We start from the raw sequence: 16,972 nt of genomic DNA on the forward strand, positions 1-16,972 counted from the left end.
GGCTTCGTTTATTGTGGTTGATCCGGGCCTAAACTTGATTAAACTTAAACAATTCATAATTTGTTTAATGCAGATCGCAGGTAACAAGACTGTGCAAGCAAGCACAATCGTTTATGATTTGCATTGGTTATTCATGTCCATGCGTCCGTGGCGTAAGGGTTTCAATATTGGGTTTCTGTGCTAGAGTTCCTGTGTTCGAATCCTGCGGCGGACAATATTATTAATATGTTCGCATTATTCATAACGCGGTACTTTCTCAAAAGTAAACGATTTGCAATGTGACGAAGACATTTATAACCGGAAGGACGCAGATATGACAAATCCATGCAACTCCTGTAGATACTTGGGCCACGGTTACGTCTAGTCATTGTATGAAACTCTATGCACGACAGTTACGAATAAATTAATGAGTGCCGTAAATACGCATACCTCTAGAAGGGCGTAACCTCCCGACATTGGGTACCGAAATTTGTTGAAATTCGGGCGACCAATTCCATTTTTTAAAATGCTGTCTATTGAGCTACGGCACTGCATTGAGAGATGTAGCGATGACCCTTGGAGAGATGGCGGCAAGGGCAATGATCTATATTCCTGGGTATGGTCGCAAGCAAGCCCTGCTCCAGCCTCCGTCTCTTGTGCCGTTAGAGGACCGTTTTCGTTCTAAATGCTCATTTGTAAGTTTTGCACATTTCGAAGTCTGATTCTCTGAAGGGACTCATCCGATAAAATAGAGTTCCATACCCGTGTACTGGTGGTGCGTGCTTATTGAATAGCTGGAAACCTGGAGCACTGTTGCATATTTTTTTTTCTATCTACTCAATTTAGTAAAGACCAACGTTATATTTAGAATACCTTCGGGATTGATTCACTGAATGCGAACAAGAACCCGCCAGGTTAATGCCTCTAGCCTAAATTTTCACAGGAGTTATTGTCTGTCGCAGCCGTAGAACTTTTCTCTGCCATTTGCAAATAGGACAAAAAAAGTCATGGCCGCGAGTGAAGCTCCAGTGAGTTCAGGAAACTTTTTTCAATATCTACGCCGCCGCAAATCCAATAAAAGATACTGTTCCGCTTCGCAGGTATATATCGTAGAAAAGCATCGGACACTATAAAATGTGTCGCATGAAAAACAACACAGTTTACACTTTACGTCATGGAAAAAAAAATCTACATCTATAGCAGGGTGCGTTGATCTTTCGAGGTCCAGAATGGAAACATCACATTTGTGTTTCCCCCCAAATGCGGAGTTTCTTTCCTCTTTTTGTTTTGTCTACGCAGCGTGGCGCAAGCACAAGAAGACACTTCCAATACCCGACTCGAAACAAACATCTAGCACGCCAGCCTTTCAACGGCTGACGTAATCCCTGGATCTGCATCGGCGTCCCGAAGCTGGCGGATAAACAACACGTTGCTCGATTTGCGCCGGAGCCCGGCGTTTTCATTTTCTGTGTTTGTTAGCGCCCCCCCCCCCCCCCCATGCAAGCCTGACACCGAACACTGCCGATTCGCCTATGCGTGCGCGTAGCCGGCAACAAAATACAAAGGCCACGTTCGATTTGCATATCACGCCGGTCGGACACGGTGATCTGCATGCAGAACCCGAAACACCGCCAGTCGGAAATCCATCTCCTCCGACTATGCGCGAGATGCGAAGTTACCGCCGACACAATGCATTCTGTATATCTACGGCGCGCTGGCGGGGCCTCGAAGCACCAGCAAGAGGTTTGGAGCGGGGAAAGCAAAAGAGACAAAGGAAACACCAGGTCTGGGGACCGTAGGGAACAAGATTGAGCCACAAAGAGAGATCTCGTTGGCTTTGCCAACTTGAATTATTCATGAGGGCTCGCGGATCGCACGCGTGAGCACAGTTGGTTCGCAGGGCCACCGTGCCCGCGGTCCAACCATTGCTCCCTTTCTTCTACGGGTTCCCGAGTGCCTGCAGACAAACACGTCCTATGTTCTCTGTATTGGATCTGTCGGCGAACTTAAGTATCGTCTGTTTTTGTTCCACGCAGCCCACCTTATCCTTAAGTGCAACGCAGTTTTGCACTGCTAGTGTAAGTGAAGGAAATATTGGAAGGCGTTTTGGAGGCACCTGTCTCTTTATTGTCGAGTGAGCACTTTTTCGTCGATCGTGATCTTTAAGGATAAGCAACATGCTATAGAACGCGTGTATAGCGCTTGCATAGGATGCTGCGAGCGTGGTACACGGCTCCTGTAGTCACAACAAACGACACTGGCTGTGAAGGACGCCGATCGCGATTCAAAAATTCAGTAGCTTGAAGAGAACTTCAGGTGGCTTTGTGCTTTCATGAGGAGATCCGAAAAGGAAAATTGAATTGAGTTTAATACCCTAATGATTTTTAATTGTGCGGTTGTTCAAAAGAACACATTCCTGTGTCTGACAGCGCATCTCTCCGCAGCGCTAACTTGGGCGTAACATGCTGGCGCCATCAAAAAATATAATCGACAAAAGATTACGCACTTGCACCGAAAGGCTGCGCTCCGCATGGTTGGTTGTCATACGGAATAAAAGCTAGTCTTCAAAACTAATGTGCGGCAAAAATTTATTTGACATTTTGAAATCTAGCGTACGTTCTTAAGGAGGATCCTCGATTGTTGCAAGTGAAATTAGAGTACTGCATTTTCGCCTCCAAAAAGTAGGAAAGTCATCACATTCGTGGCTGTCAGGTCACCTTTAACCACCCGGCCTTTTCAACGTGCACCCGAAATGTCAGTGCGCAATCCTTTCTTCATTTTTTTTGGGGGGGGGGAGGGAGGATTCATACGCCCACATATGCACGCAGTCATAGTGAAGTCCGCGAATCGCACCCGCGACCTCGTGCTCTGCAGAAGAACGCAACAGCCACCGAAGACCAATGAAACAACCTGCGGTGTATTGATTTTCGGAAACGAAAGGAACCGCGACGAATGTAGCGCCAGAATTTGATAACTTTTTTCGAACACTTTTTTAAAATCAGAAATATGGTTAATTGCGAACTACTTCTTGCTGTTCTTCATCGAGTAAATGCAGCTGTCCAATGAAGGCGTATTACCATATACATAAAAAAAAGCTGATGTTTTTGGGCCTACTGATGTTGCTGAGTTTTGTAGCGCGCTGTATTTTTGACAGAGTTTTATTCGTGCTTCGTCACACACTACGCCTGTGGATCCCTTATATAGTTGGTGCTCGGTATAAACTAAAACAAGGGCGTAAACGAATTCTTCGGGACATGGTTGCCCTTTTCGCGATGTCAAGTCGTCCGCAATTCGAGTTTATGAAAAGTAATCGTAAATAAAAAAAAATGCGATGCCCGCATATTCTTCATAGCAAACAGTTGTAGCTTGAAAGAATGAAGGAAGGAAGCTGCAAAAAAAAAAAGCGCGATAAAGCATTGCGCATTGAAAGGAACAACTGTTCAGTGAGCTTTCCTGGCGAATAAACAAGCTCACCGACGCGAGCAGCTCATTTGCTGAAAGCGAGGGCAGAGTTCAAACACTACCAACTGCCGCATGTCGTGCTCAACCTTAGGCTACGACCTATGCGCGTTGCTTCGATTGATCACGGTTCGCTCAGTGGGCTTTTATTTGAGCTTCCAGTCCGCTTCGCCAAACGCAGGTGAGTGTGACGCAACCTCCACTAATGACTGCGACTCGCCGGTTGGGAAACACCGTTCCGCGTCGTGATTCGAGTGATCAATGGGAAAGCTGCACGGCAAAGGCAATCGGCCTTACGTGAAATGGTGCTCGCTGAAAGATCAGTGCGGGAGGCTGTTACCATGTGCCGTCATGCGTACATGCGGGACTGTAATGAGACAAACGGGAAGCGCTCTTGCCTTCTTCGTTCAGTCATTTGTATTTAGATTCACTTTGCCGAAACGATCTGCTATGACAAAGCTGTAACGCAAATACGACTTTCTTTCATGGAATAAACGCGCTGCACCAGAGGACGAGTTCAGTATTTTAAAGAAAAAAAAAAGAACAGGGAAGACGCCATAATTAAGTAATTTCATTATCACTTCTTGTTCAAAAATGTGTCGTTCTAAAATCTGTGCATCTGGGCTACGAGCTATCCAGAGGAAATCGTTACTTGTGGCATCTGCCTTACCTTAAAAGAATTTCGAATGCAATTGTTGAAACATACCATGTATGCAACTTCCCACTAATTGAAAAAAAAAACAACTAAAATATAAGAAAAGCGCATACAACTGCATCTACGCCAAGGCTTTGTCAACGTTTATCGGTGGTTAGTCAGTGTGATTTCTTGAGTCACTTCAATGTAACGTCGCTGCATGTCGTCAAAACATAGTCGTGCCGTCATTGCCGTTTTCCCTAATCTTAGTGTTACCGGCGAAGATCTAACGTTTATCGCATTTGTAGTTTCATGTTACTATAAACATTTTAACCATTTCCAGTAAAAGTTGCTGTGGAAACGATAGTATGCACAACATCAATAAACAGAACCTTATTTGTGCTGTAGGGCCAGTTACGGAATGCACAGGGAAAAAAAAAGAAACAACTTGCGCGGCCGCATTCACAAAGCTTTGCATTCGTAAGTGTTTTAGTCATTGACCGTCTGCCTACTTTATTGATTTTTACAACTTCAGGCCGAACGCAGAGTCTTCCAGCTTTACTACCTTTATGAATGTCTTATACTTTGCCAGTGTAGGCATTCAGTAGGAAGGCCTAGATTGAGCCTGCTTAGTGTCGTTGGTGTGATGCATGTTCTAGTCTACAACTGTCTGCAAGTGATGGCCTGTGCTTTTTGAGCTTTGAGTGAGAAGGAGGAAGAAAAGGAGGAACGATACTGTGGCAACGAATAAAACAACTTCGAACACATGCTCTGGCTGTGCGTGCCCTGCCAATGCGGGCGCGGACTTTCCTGACCAGTCCTCCTGGGAATCAGCGCTCAGAAACAGAGAGCTCATCGCTCAGCTCAAGGCCGTCTAAGGCCCGTCACCGAAGTACTCTGTCTACCGGTCCCGACCTGCGTGGAGCTGGTGGATTGATTTCTTTGTTTCGCCTCAGGACCTAAATAAAGTTCGCACTCACTCACTCAGACTTTGCCAGTGAACTACTGTTTCCTGCTGAGTTGCGATAGAGATGGAATCTCACGCGCGTCCGCCGGACCCGGTAGTTGCCGCGGCACTTGTCACCAGGAAGCGCAACGGCCCCGAGAGCGACACTGACATTGACGAGACCATGCAATACTATGCCAGCAGTAAAGAATATTGTGACGACATCTTAAAGCTGGTGAGGACCGTAAAGCAAAGGGAAGGTTTCTCCGCACATCATCGAATTCGAATGTGTCCACAGTGAGATCTTTGCGGAATACCGAGGTACTCACCATCCTGTTCAAGCCAGTTCTCGCCACTGACAACCTGAGACGCCTCGACAGGCTAGCCGCGTCTTCACATGTAGAGGCACTGATGACGAATGAAATCAAAGACATCAGAGTAAACACCCGCAATAACGTCTTAACGATTCACGTAGAACTCGCGGCTGCGTTGGACTCTTTGCGCAATGTCATGGAATTTGACGGGGTGAAAGTCTGCCTTCATATTACACTGGGCAAAATAATTACTGGCGTAACTATTTTGTTGCCGAGATCACTGCCTACTCGAATCTGTCAGTCTTAATCAAGCCAGATACAGAAAACATCGTCATCACGAACGCGTTTCGTCTCGGCACGTCACGGTGTGTAAAAACATATTTAAGGGTTAATTCCTCCCATCACATGTAAAGGAGACCACTTTAGACACGCTGCACTGCTGGAAGTGTATGAAGTTAGACCATGTGAGTAGTGTGTGCCAAGACACCACGATGTGTTCTCGATGCACTGGGCCCCGCACCACTAACACGTGCGAGGCCAGTGTGCCGAAGTGCACAAAACGGAGCAGACCTCACGACGTATCCTCGAAGGATTACTCCAGCTTTGATTCGAAAGGAAATCTCATTATTGAAGAAAATGGTTAGAGACCACTCGTGTCACCGAGATGCAGCAACATCCGTTAGGCGATGACGTTGACGTCGCCGACGCCGATCAAGAACCTGCGAAACCTCCGCACAAGGCGAGCCGCGTATATGACCCCTCCCTCTTCTTTCCACACAAAGCGCAGTGAGCTATAAGGACAAAGAGGCGCCGAACAGCATGGCAGCTGACGCTTGGCCTGAGCTCCCGAGCCTAGAGGCACCTACTGAACGAGATTAGACCTTCGTCTGTTCCTGATAAACTGAGGGGCCAAGATCAACAAATTGGCGTCATGACCAGCTCTCTGGTGAGTGATATTCGTGTTCTTCTGGACAAGCTAGAGACATGAACAGTTCGAAGTGCGTTGCAAGTGCTGGATTCCATGAATTCGGTTCTTGCAAATCTTCAGAAGTGCCGTGCTTGAGAACTCATACAGCAGAACCATGGTTCACCGTTAACAATAGCGATAATTTTGGTATGATGTCAGAAGCACCTCGATACTCCTATAGAAAGCGAGAGGCCTCCGGTAATGTACATCTGATTTCCTGCTGTTCGTGTTGAAAAACCGCTTTCTTATACTGGTAATCTGTGAACTGAACTTATCAGCCACCATAATACTATGAGGATATGAAATTTTCGCTTCAACTACATGTGCCCGAAGTACCAAGATTGTGGTCTACATTCGCAAGAACCTTAGTTATTTTGCCTAACCCCGTGCCACCACACGACGGTAACCAATGAGTGTGTGTTACTGTGAAAAAGAAGTGGCTGTATTTTACATTTACTGACGTCTACATTACTTAACAAGCAGTTCGACTGCAAATGACCAAAATATATTAGGGCTGCGATTCCCGGTCTTTGGATAATAACAGGGGACTTCAGTGCTCATCACCAGTCATGGGAAGCGTCAGGATAAATTCAAGGGGCAGGTAACTCATATCGTTTGCATGAGGCAACAACCCGTGTCTTCTAAATCACAGAAGCCCGACACTTCTGCGGGAACGACGTAGAGCAGCTTCCCGGAATTGAGCATGGCGTCCCGTTGCCTGACTTCGAGCATGCAGTGGTTCACTGATATTGAAACCCATGGAAATGATTATATTCGGTTCTATCTCGCCAAATCGACTGGTCAGTCTTTCAAGACCTTGTGGATGACACACGCAAGAAACATATCGCACGCAGGTTAGAAGAGATGATTGCAGACGCATTGCAAGATTGTACACATTAATTGAAGCGTACAGAGTATGACAGTGAATTGAAATGCTTCGTGTACTACGTCGCCGAGCTGAAAGGCGGTACACAGGCACATGGGGTCAATTCTTGACCGCAGTGTAGCTCGGTGCTTGCCAAAGAAGATACAGGGCCGAATGCATAAGCTAGCGGATCAAAGGTGGCAATGCGTCAATTGAGTCACTAGACCACCGCAACTCAGTGTTTCCTTTGTGGCATGCCCTACGGGGTCTTTAATCATGTCCCCAGGCACAACACCCTTTTTCATTCTTTCCCTCTATCAAAACAGCCGTGACATAGACGTTTCAGAGGAATTTTGTGCGAAAGCCGCCAGCGGGACGGTTTTAAATCCTTGACATGGCTTTAGTCGACATTCTCCGTCCACGAGATACAAGTATGGACATCCCATTCCTTACGGAAGAGTTAGACGCTGCTATGGCGCTCTGTAGGTGTTTGTACTCGCCAAGGCTCGATGGAATAACATATACCGCTTTGCGCCACCTAGGTCGAGAAGCGCGACAAGAACTTCTCAAACTTTTTAATAGGTCATGGCAAGATGGCATCGTTCCACAGGAAGGAAAACACGGCCGCCTGATACCGCTGCTAAAAGCACGAAATGTACCGCTAGAGCTGGCATTATGTCGGCCTATAGGACTCGCCAGCTGCGTGGGGAAGCTCATGAAACCTAAGGTCATCATGCGTTTTCAACACCACACAATATGCCCTGACTCTATGGCAGGATTTAGAAGAGACCGCTCAGCGATTGACCGTGCCACCGATTTATTGTCATCATCATCATCATCGTCATCATCCTCATCCTCTCCCTCCTCCTGATCATCACCATCCGCCCTTATTTATGTACACTGCAGGTCGAATGCCTGCAGCGGACATAAATTAGGCTGATGGTGATGATGGCCCTGTGATCTGTGAACAAGGCCCTGTGATCTTTTTTACCCCTGTCCTGCGCCAACCGATTCCAACTAGCACCCGTGAATTTCCCAATGTCTTCGCCCCATCTAGTATTCTGCCATCTTCTACTGCGCTTCCCTTCTCTTGGTACCAGTTCTGTAATCCTAATGGTCCATCGGTTATCTAACATGCGCATTACATGACCCGCCCAGCGCCATTTTTTCCATTAATGTCAATTAGAATATCGGCTATACCCATCTGCTCTCTGATCCAAACCGCTCTCTTTCTGTCTCTTAACATTATGCCGAGCATTCTTCGTTCCATCGGTTCTCAAGCTTCTTCGCCAATTTCCAAGTCTCTACCCCAGATGTCAGCACCGGCGAAATACACTGATTGTACACTTTCCTTTTGAATAATAACGGTAACTTCCAGTCAGGAGCTGAGAGTGTCTGCTATATGCGATCCAACGCATCCTGATTTTTCTCTGAATTTTCTTCTAATGATCAGGGTTCCCTGCGATTAATTGACCTAGGTAAACGTACTCCTTCACAGACTCTAGAAGCTGACTTGCGATCCTGAACTCTTGTTCCCTTGCCCAGTTATTCATCATCACCATCTTGGTCATATCTAGAACAGCAAAAATGTGTGAAGCAATTATCAGTGTCATTCTTTCTTGACGTGAAAGCCGCTTACGAGAACGTTTCCCATCATGCTATCCTAGACGCGCTTTTGGCAATTGAACTAGGAGGGCAAGTATTTCAATGGATCGAAAACTACTTGACAGAAAAGTCCCTGTTTGTACGTACGGAGGATGGTCCGACTACCGCCCTCTGCACACGCCCCAATGCGGTGTTCTAAGCCCTATGCTTTTCAACCTCGCGCTTCTTGGGCTGGCTGAATTCCTACTGAAAACAGTGAGTGTCTCAATCTACGCCGACAACATGTGCATTTGGGCATCAGCAGTCACTGGCCTGTACGTTCGTGCAAGGTTACAGAAAGCAGCAACACTGGCAGCTGGCTATCTTTGCACACAAGGCCTAACAATCTCGAGAGAAAAATGCATGTTAGCCGCTGTTACACGAAAAGCAATGTCTGGTTATCCAGTATGTTTCAAAATAAATAATAATTAATGGCCAGCCTATGTCCTACAAGAGAAGTAACCGGTTTTTGGGTGTTGCTGTTGACTCGGACCTCTCTTGGAATTCTCAGGCTGCCCACTTGAAGAAGAGGCTCCCATCTGTTGTGCAGGCATTCAAATTCATCACCGATAAAACAGGGGGATCGTAAGTGGGCTCCATCCTACAGTTGTACCGAGCAATTTTTATCAGATTCACATGCTATAGCTCTACCGTGCTTGCTAAAACATGCAAGTCAGATGTTCCAGAACTTCAGAGAATGCAAGCACAGGCACTACGCGTTGGCCTGGGCCTTCAGCGGAGTGCCTCAACAACAAGAACAGTTATGATGGCTCAAGAGCATCTGATTACGACCTACATTACTACCGACACGTTTAGGGCTCATAGTCGGCCCGTCTCACGGATACAATCAAGCTCTCTTGCCTGCCTGCCAGAACGACGACTTCAGACGTCACTCTCCAACCTGGTCAGCGTTCATCGTGCCTTCCTACCATCAAGATTCATACCCCTCGGCACGTTCACTCTCAGCTTTGTGGTGTTTAAGACAGCCTCAAGTGCGCCTTTCCGTTCTAGGATAAGAAAGAAGACTGACCCGCCTATCTTGGCCTTGAAGCAAGCAGCTCTGAATTGTTTGCACACTTTCTACTTTCACCGAGTCCACATACATACGGATGGCTCTTCCATCCAGGCCAGCTCCACCGGCGCACTGGTTACACCATCACGATCAATAAGCATCAGCTACAAGGTTTGTCACATCATAACATCGAACGATTGGAAGCTTGTTGCCCTCCGAGGTACAGTTGATTGTGTTAGCATCCAGCCGGCTAATCAGTGGGCAATATTCTGCGACTTGAAGGCGGACCTACAATGTCTTTTGTCAGGTCTTTGTCGCGGGTCTTGTGAACAATTCGCTTCGGAGATAGGAGAAACGCACCATCATACGACTGCTATAGGACACGACGTCGTGTTTCAGTGGCCGCCGGGTCATTGCAATGTCTCTGGCAACGACCTCGCCGACGAGGAAGGCACACGAAGGAACAAACCTTGTTTCTTTACCTTTATTGAGGATTGTCGCAGCCTAACATTTAAGCAAGGTAGCGCAGTAACGTATGGCATTAGAGAAGTGGCATAACACCTGAATTCATATAGCATCGATTGCATTCGCGTGACATATCTATGCAATTGAGAATGTTACTTGGGTTTCTGCGAAATGAGGAAGCAATGCTGTTCCACTTACGCTTGGCATCGCATTTACCTATGCATATACATGTTTGAGTGGAATGGCCGATAGCGTCAAGTGCAATGCTTTCGGTGTCGAGGAGACAACAGAACATCTACTGTGCTACTTCCCACCTTTTGAAAACGAAAGACATTACCTTTGCACAGCTTTAAATCCGTTACGTAGAAAACCGTTCACCTTGAACAAGATATTGCGACCATGGTCTGGCATATGGCAGCTACAAAAAGCCACAAAAGCAATACTGAGAAATTTAAAAGCTACCGGATTGAGCGACCGTCTGTTATCCTGAGTGAGGGACCATCAGTGGATATAGAGCAGAAGTGTTACCACGGTCGGCGATATCCACATTGGACTTTCTATTCTTCTTTTAATCTTTCCCTCCCATTTTCCCTTCCACCAGCGTAGGCTAGCCAACCGGGCTCAGTTCTTATTAACCTACCTGCCCTTTATTTATCCTTTTTTCTTTCTCTATTTACAACGTCACAATTGGCTGGCGCTTGCTAATACGAACAAGTTATCCGGAAAAGCGGATGACAGCCGACCATAAGGTCAAACGCAGCCGGCTTTCACGCCGGCGATTGACAGGTTGCGGGGCTAACCACAACTGGCTAACAAGAAACGACTCTGGGCCACCGCTGTTCACACGGGCAAGCGCGACTTGCTTGTCCCAGCTCCGAAAGGTGGCCGACTAGTGCCCGTTCACGTCCGCGCTCACCTTCGTCGCACTCGTGAAATAACAACCGTCGTATTTTCTGACGTGCCTGATTCGACGCCGGGCATCTGCTTAGGATCGTCTTGCGATCCAGTCGCTGAGACTGAAAATCTCGCAGTGAGCGGCTCATGTAACACGGTCGCTTTTGAGCCGAAGTGGACTTGCGCAAAGGTCGCTTTGCGACAAGCTCGGTGGCGCCACCTTTTGCGTCTCACCGATGTCATTAAAGTATTCATGATCACCGCATTTTTCATCAGTCCACTACACGACGAATGCTTGTGCCAGCGATCTGTAATTAACTGAATTGATTTCTTCCGAGAAATCGGCGGGGATGGACATTGACAACATTGGGTCTTCACGGAATGTCGCAAGATGTAGACTCTGTTGTAAGATTGTCAGTGCGGTGCATGGAACGGTGTGTAGTCCAGAGTCCAGCGTGCCTGTGTACTGCTGAAAGCGTGGAATACGCTATCAAAGTTTGTTTCAATGCAGATCAGCTGAACAATCTCCACGGTATATACAACTCCGAAAGTTCTATCGCTGTTAGGGAACCAGACAACTCTAACACGCTAAGTAGATAAAGAAGGCTCGACTGCGTCCCTCGAGACTCAAAACGCATTCTCATGATTGAGTGAGGCTTCTATGAACGTCACCGCAGACTGGAATTTACGCCTATTCCCCTCGTACCTCTTTCTACTGCGGCCCAACACATTAAAAAAAAATCTCGGCCAGGACTGACGACGCGTAGAAACGAGGAGCAAGGCCATAAACTCGCCGTTAAAAGTTTGGGCACCCAAGCTACATCCGCATTTCGCACCCCAACAGGATTTAAGGAGTCCCCACTCGCTGCGCAAAAACTAGCGGCTCAGTCCCACGCAAAAAATTACGTGGCTCCCATGAGGCCCCTAAGTCGCTGTAGTTTCCCGTGTCCTCTAAGACCTGTGGAGAAGCGGGTACTTGGACAGCCGCGCTCTAAAATAAACACACAGAGACCACAAACGGCTAAGGTTTAGTTTTCTCCGGGCGGGGCCAGGCCAGCTCTGACGGCTGGGCATTCCGAGCGCGCGTACCACGTCTCAGAGCCTTCTCCCGCCCCATGCAGTAGTTTTTACAGCAGATGGCGATAGGTGTTTCGCAGGCCTGAACGCTATCAAATAGACAAACACATCTCCATTCATGCCTAGACATAGGCACGGATGGAGGTATACGAATCGTCATCATAAGTATAGACCAGCGACCTCACCTCTAACGGCCGCGCTGGCTAGCTTACCGGAGGTGGTGACCAGCAGGAACGGCACATGGTAACGGCGATCGGCTCACGCGATTAGCGGGTGCTGGTGTCAGGGTGTGGACGGAGCTAGGACTACGATTCCGCCACCTCTTCAGCTGCTGGCCCAGCTGGCCAGTGGCAAACAGCGTTCAAACACATAAAAAGAAGGATTTATGAATCTGCCAGTGTTCATTCTTTCTTTGCTTATATGGTGGGTGGTCACAAGCGAGAACGGTGAACTTCTTTTTAAGGAAATAAATCAGCAATAAAACGAGATACACAGACAAGATAAGGAAAAGCACTGGCGTTCTCTTACAAACTGATGCATTTTGCGAAGGAGTAAAAAAAAAAGTAGTTGGTGGCCTGAAATGTTCTTTCCGGCTTGTTTGTTGTTTGAGACCTTAAGAATATAGGTCATAGTAGCGCCAGCTATGTCGTTCATAAAGGTGATTGTTTCGGTGACTAAGAAACGTAGGGAAGCAATGCAAGCAAAAGAGATAAAGGAAAAAAAAAACAGCAGGGAGGAAAAGAAAAATAGAGGTGGAATAGAGCATCCGTCAACTAAGGCATAGCCATGTTATACAGTGATGCGTAGTTGGAATCGGTTACATGCGAAACAGTCTTTATTTGTACAATCGCACTCGGAGAAAGTATTGTCCGTGTTTCTGCTATTCTTCTTTTTTTTCAAGTCTATAAAGTTTAATGAACTCACGCCACAAAACACTAGTTTTGTTTATGCCCTAAGGGCACGATTCGTTATTTCATGAATGTGACCATAGCAGCTGCACTTTTTATTGATTACTTTCATATTCAATCATTTTTTTTTTCGTCTCGTAATTAGTACGCGAGAAGCTGCGCTCCTCCTATAGTCATGATCCTCCACTCGGTGATGCAGGTTTTACGAAATGAATGGAATCACCGAAAACGAAGCCGCGCAAGAGAACATGCAGATATCAGCGCAGGCGTTGCCATTAAGTCACTTATACTAAGAACCGTAGCGCCATGTATCTCCAGCAGAATCGCAAGCTAAGCTGACGGAGTATTAATGCAACGACACAAAAGAGTGAGAGACAAAGTATGAAAATGACAAAGAAAGATAAAGTGGCAACGTTAGCATGTTCGTGGCTGAATCTATAACGAGTGAAATTAACTGAGACATCAGATGCATAAGGCTAGGAAAAAAAGAGAGAATAAGAAAGAAACGCGAAATAATTGTTCTGGAGCAGAAAGCAAAACACGGGAAAGAAGCTCGACTTGAACAAAAGCTCTTCCGAACTTTCACGCATCACACTTCGAGGCCTCGATTCCTTTTTCCAAAGTCGGAGGCTCGCGGGAAAAGAGCAAGGCTTTGCTTTCAGTTACGGTGGTTGAACCTCGAGGCTTATCAAATTACCGCAAATCCAGCCGCCGGCTTAACAAGGTTTCGTCCCACTCCAAGGTTCGGAATGAAGGCGGCGACGGCCGGAAGCAAAAGCACGAGGATCCCAGAACCAAGAAAGGCAGCCGCTGTTTTCTGCACGCCTGCTACGTACGTGAATACGGAAGTATTCGATATAATAAGCACACAGCGTTAATAATCATTGTTGCGGAAGTGTTCATTGCGGGAATATTTAAGGAACGCCACAAAGATTAGCTAGGTGATTGGCGCTGCGTGGGTCTGTTGGCGTCCTATAGTATAGGATTCCTAAAGCTATGCGTTCATCCATAAGTGGAACAGAAATAGCGGTTCTCGTTAATTGCAAACTGGTTGATAACGTAAACTCGTTATTATTATTGCAGGGGAAGCGTTTATTTGTTTGTCATTGTTTGCCATTGCCATTAGCAATGAATTCAGTGCATTTCCTGAATTTTCTTTCTTGATTTCGATCTCCGTACAGTACAAGCTAATTGGAAGTTGTTCTTGGCTTAAAATAACGATTTAACTAACAAATATAATCCTTCTCCTGCTGTTAGGGCTAATCACAAGGCGCCATGGTACAATCATAACATGAAGCGTTTATCCAACAAAATGAAACGTATAGTGAAATCCGCCAAGGCATCTTCAAATAACGCTTCATGGAATGCGTGCTACTGCATTAAGGAATGCTAAATACAATTTCCTGCATAACATGCTCTCATCGAAGCCAACAAGTGATCGAAGAATGTTTTGGCGCGTCATTAACAACAAAGCACACGGTTTATTACACCTGGTTGACAGTTCTGGAAATTCCGTCCCTGAGAAAGAGTGCGCAACAGCACTTAAGGAAGTTCTTGTGTCTATTTTTTGGCCATTTCGACTACTTTACCTCCGGAAGCGCAGTGTTATGACCACTTTACCATTTCAGCAATTAGTATTGATCCAAGTGGCGTGAAAAACATTGTCAAAAAGCTAAAGCCCTCTTCATCTCCGGACTGTCAGTTAATTAACGACAAATTAAAACAAGTGTAGAAGTTGTTATTCCTCAGTAACACCAATAAAGAATTTAGCAGTCCCCTGAAAACGGCTCTCTATACATGAGGATTGGAGGGTGGCGAAGGTGATTCCGCTACATAAATCAGGTAACAAGCACTCGACGCTCAATTACCGGCCCATTGCACTCACCAACATTGCATGCAAGATCCTTGAACTCCTCATCAACTCCCGTCAAATCCGCCATGCCACAAGGTACTGTACATGGCCCCTTTTCCATATCTATACTAACAATTTACCAACTCGGGTGACACCTCATATTGACTTATTGGCTGAAGACTTATTTTCGCGAAATATTCCACGCTATTGACATAAGGTATCTTCAATCTGACCTTAAAGCTGTTTCTGTTTGGCGCGAAACCTGCTTCATGGAACTAAAAATTCCTCTGTGTAAATACGTGCTCGTAAACCGATCCACTTGCGAACTTCAAGCTTATTTCCTTACTGACACCCGCTTGCAAATAGGGCCTTCCTATAAGTTCTCAGACATTCACAAAACAATCGATCGGACGGCACAGCTCATGTTAACTATCATTTACAGTGCTAAGAAAGCTCTGGGATACCTTCGAAGGATCTTATTGGACGCACCCTTTAAAGTCATATCACTAATTTAACGTCCGCTATGCTGTTCTTCTTGCCATTGTTAACTTTTTGTAATTTCTCGCGCTCTGTCTCTCTCTCTCTCTCTCTCTCTCTCTCTCCCTTTATATATATATATATATATATATATATATATATATATATATATATATATATATATATATATATGTGTGTGTGTGTGTGTGTGTGTGTGTGTGTGTGTGTGTGTGTGCGTGTATAGTTTAGTTGCGCGAAGCAAATAGTTGTGTGAGCCTATTTTTTATTTATTCGCGCATAGTTGAACAGTGTTTCCGCCATACATCCACACAAACTTTACAGCACTAAATGTATTGTAACACTTGTTAGTGTTTGTTGTATCGCCATCACTTATGTAATACCACTACTACGGAATCTTTAAGCAAATAAAATGAAATATCAGCCGTCGTTGCACTTGTCTAGCTTTTGTACTTACTACACAGTAAACATTTTTGCACACAACTGCGCCGGTTCTTCCTACGGATTACACCCTTACCCGCAAGGTTAAAAAAATGTTTTTGCAGTGCACAACCAAAAGCGAGTTCAAGCTGCATCGGCGATGACAGAGGCTGCCGTTCATATTTCTGAAACTAAAATAACAAAGGTTACGGCGCTAAGGAGAAGAGGACGCAGTGAGGCAGATATGAAATACACATGCGCCAACTTCCGTCTGTTTATTCATCAGAAAGATGAATAAACAGTTCCAAGTTGGCACCCGTATATGTCGTTGGTGTCTCACTACGTCCTCGTCTGCGTAGCACCGCAACCTCTGTTTTGAAGTCATGAACCAACTAGCTCAGCAACAAGTTTTTTTTAGGTTGCGGAAGTAATTCTGACGACCTGGTGGGCCCCGAAATATCTGACAGGAAAGTGTGACACTGATAGCTAGCAGAATTTATTTCACGCTGTTTTCTTGTTTTTACGTGGTCGCTTTTCGCGTCGTCACGCTTGGGTTGCACAAAATGACGGCAAAAAATAACACTTAATTTGTCTCCATCAACGATGCCATCTAACCCTTAAAGGGTAAGCATGTTAGCCATGTGACAAAGCAGCACCCAAGATGTTGCACAAATATTTCATTTGTTAAGAGCGAGAAAGAAAGGCGGCTAATTTTCAGCACCAAGAAAACTTGTCTACTGTAGCTGGGTTCAACTTGATGAACTCAAGTTAACTTTAGTACGGCACCTCTCGTAGCTTATGACTGACTTTCGGTCGTGAAACCAAATTTCTTGCTTTAAAGTACTTAAATTTGTAGTCCTTGAGTCTTGGGGGTTCACTCATTGACCTTTCTTTTCTGTCGCAGTTGTTAGTTTAGAACCTTATTCTGATTTCTAGGAGCGAGAGAGAAAGTTGTTCAGGTATGTTTTAGCGTTACTTGTAGTTCGAGGGAAAGCAGTTTTATTGGTTTTTTACATTTATATTATGTTATGTCTTATCGGT

Source organism: Dermacentor variabilis, chromosome 7 (assembly GCF_050947875.1).
Source record: "Dermacentor variabilis isolate Ectoservices chromosome 7, ASM5094787v1, whole genome shotgun sequence".
Classification (NCBI taxonomy): domain Eukaryota; kingdom Metazoa; phylum Arthropoda; class Arachnida; order Ixodida; family Ixodidae; genus Dermacentor; species Dermacentor variabilis.